Here is a 3,262-nt window from a genome sequence, read left to right as displayed (position 1 = left end):
TCAAGTGCCAGAGAAATCAGTGTGAGTGTGAAAGAGTCAAGCACCACCAAATGTGACCCATAAAATACCACATTGCTCTTCACAGACAGTTCATGTCTTATTTTAAAGTAAGGCTGAAACTGTGGTGGCATGGAACATGGCCACCACTTATGGATCTGTGCATGCAGAGCAGCACGAGCTGTGCAGGAGGAGGAAGCATCCTAAAACTTGCAAGCAGTCAGCGAGGAAACTGATAGCAAAGCCACTAGTTCTGGTTCCATGTCTGCAAGAAATGGTCTCTTCCGTTGCACTTGTCACATTTAGGATTTTTCCCCCATGTGATCGGTGTCCATATCTGTAACATTTCTGTTTGTCCCTCCTCCACATCTTTTCTCTTGCCTTTTGTTGTGTACTACCCTCTTTATTGGCTCACATGATGTACCGTTTGTCTCTTTTCTCCATTCACCGAAATAGATGCCATCTGTTTTTCCACTCTTTCACACTGAGCCTAAGTCCAATGTGCAGGCAAGTGTTAGATTATGTCCTTCTTCCAGCTATTTTCTGCGCACATAGTCTGATGTACATTTACTCAAGACTACATCTCTTATCTGATTATCTGTGTCTGCCCAGAAGTCAGTCTCTCACTGCCCGTCTGAGATGTGTCAAATTATTGCACAGTCACACCTCATCTTGTGAAACATCTGGCGGGCAAATGCTGTGTTACTGTTGGATACTGCATGCTTGGATGTGAAAGACCAACAGCTGGCACTGACAAGCGTGCACAGATTTGACTTTTGCATCGATGAAATCAGCACTGAAGAGGATTTTTGGAGGCAAGCCTCCCATTACAGTGGGGATTAATCAGGAAACAGCACATCTGACAGAACAAAGGCGACAGAGGAGCGGGCCCTGGCCTAGACAAGTATGGACGTAGATCAAAATGTGCAGTTTGTCAAAGCACATTCCACTGGGCTAAAAACTGTCCACACAGAGGTGAGCAAGTTAAGTCAGCTGAAGATTGCAAAACAGAGGATATAGAGGAGTGCAATATTACCCTGTATACAAGAGTCACCCACCGATGCAGAAATCTTTAGGACAGAGCGTTTTGGCTCAGCAATAATAGTTAAGCGTAGTGCAACTCTTAGTGTTTTATGTGTATTGTATTTAGAGATGTCCTGAATCAATCCAGAGGTGCTGCATTGGCACTAATATTGGCATATTTTAAATGATCTGCGACAGCTAAAATAAAGCAGATCTGACTGGGTTATGGTTTAGTCCCCCTCATCTGGAGGGTGAGGGAGAACTGGGGTTGGACTCAAGATGGCTGACCCAGGTGCTAGTACAAAAAAAGGGAGGTTTAATGGAATAAAAACAACATAACAGGGTCCATAACACATACAACAAGGGAAGGGCAGTGATGACTAAGGAGACCAGGACGAACAGGTACACATACACACTAATGGCAGGAATCAGGAGGATGAGAACGGACAGATGAACAAAAAGAACTAACGTAAACAATGCAATCCACAGCACAGGGACAGTCAGCGTGGAAGACAAAGCACGTATTTCTGTATTGCTAACCGCATGATTAGCGTGATAAGGTCAAGCCAAAACGCACAGAGACTGTCAGCGTAGCATCTTACACGCGTCCCCAAAAAAAGGGATCAAACACAACCTTTGTATAACTTACTTTAAGTATCGTCCGTTACACGTATTATCCGGCCCAGGCGGAGCGTCTGCCCGAGGTATAAATAAGGAGGAAAACTAATCAGCAGGATGCACCTCAGCTGTGTGCACCGACAAACGAGTCGCCAATTACCGAGTGCAACACAGCTGAGGTGCAGAATCCTGTAGATAGATAGATAGATAGATAGATAGATAGATAGATAGATAGATAGATAGATAGAGGAGAGGAGAGGCGAGGCAGCGGCCCTGACAGACTGTTTCTTTACTGAATCGGGCAGTGCCAAAATTTCCAGCATTTTGGCATGCTATTAATGTGAAAATATATCTTCTATTACAGAGGATTCAAGCCTGACATATGTCAGGTCAATCCTAATGAAACTGGACAAAATTGAGCAGCATCTTGAGGTCATTAACTCCGCATTAAGCCATGGCTGTCGTGATTCGGTTCCGCTGCTTTCTGTCATGCTTTTATTTTGACGTTACTTCCTGTTTTGATTCACCACAGTTTCGGTCTTTTTACTTTAATTATCACTCACATTAGTTTCACCAGCTCCTTATTGTTTGCACCTGTTTTTCACCTCTATTTCGGCAGCGTCCTCCAACGAGGACGCTGCCAGATTGTTCCAGACGCCAGCTCTGATTCTCCAGCATTCTTTGGTTTTGGTATTTTGTGTTTTGACCCGGATCGTGTACTTTGACAATTCTGTTCTGCCTTGCCCTCTTGTTTCAGACTGCTTCCCTGTGTATGAGTTATCGGACTTTTCTTTTGGACTACGAACTTTGGGTTCCCTTGGATGTATGTGTTTGCTGGCTCTGACCACGGACTGTATTATCAACCCGTAAGTGCGTTTTTTGTTACACCGTGTCTTGTTTTTCTGTTCAGCATTAGTACTCTTATTAAAGAGACGGTTTTGTTTCACATAATCCTCGTCTGGCCATTTAATCGAGTTCACCCACGACATTTCCGCGGCATCACGCGTCGTTCCTGACAATGGCATTACATCTCAGGACCCTGAGATCTTGGAGGACTTTGGAACACCACTGGATGAACCAGTACAACTGGAAGAAGCTTCAGCGAAGCTGAGGGACCAGAACTACAGAAATAAAATGGTATGTAAAAGGTTTCATAATCAAAGTCAAATCTGTATTGCCAGGTTTTCACATACAAAAGTTTTTAAAAATAATGCAGTGGTGGTGAAGTCCGTCTGTTTCCAAAATATTATTTTAATATTTATCCATTATTTTGACATTAATTTATAATGGGCAAAAACAATGTGAATTTGCATTAGGTTACAGTAAACCTATTTTATATCAGGTTAACTACCTGAGCCCTTTGGGTGGACGAAGTCCTGGGGACTCTGTGTGTAGAATAATGCGAAAATTGGCATCAATGCCCTTTAGGCAGCCTATAGCCCGAAAGGCCGAAAAGGGAAGAAAAGGTTTGAAGACCTGCTGTTATAAAGGGTAAGTGCACAAGTGAAAATGTTAAAGTTATTACATAGCCTCAAATATTAACCTGTGTGTTCACTTTGTTTGTGCATAACTATTCTATCATATTAGAAAAGGAATAGTTAAGATTATATTTTAGAATACATAA

General features: G+C 42.7%; 1 long non-coding RNA gene across 1 annotated transcript; it reads left to right on the top strand.

Annotated features, from left to right (window-relative positions):
- The first annotated feature begins 1,905 nt into the window (after positions 1-1,905).
- LOC109959738 (uncharacterized) lies at positions 1,906-3,249 on the top strand. The gene is made up of 3 exons (XR_002274879.1): positions 1,906-2,070; positions 2,396-2,775; positions 3,067-3,249. It is a non-coding gene; the product is annotated as an uncharacterized LOC109959738 (long non-coding RNA).
- The last annotated feature ends 13 nt before the right edge of the window (positions 3,250-3,262 follow it).

The sequence above is a fragment of the Monopterus albus genome, unplaced genomic scaffold (genome assembly GCF_001952655.1).
Source record: "Monopterus albus unplaced genomic scaffold, M_albus_1.0 scaffold40.1, whole genome shotgun sequence".
Taxonomy (NCBI): Eukaryota; Metazoa; Chordata; class Actinopteri; order Synbranchiformes; family Synbranchidae; genus Monopterus; species Monopterus albus.
Note: the sequence above shows the minus strand (reverse complement) of the source record. Positions and strands in the feature narration are given on the sequence as shown.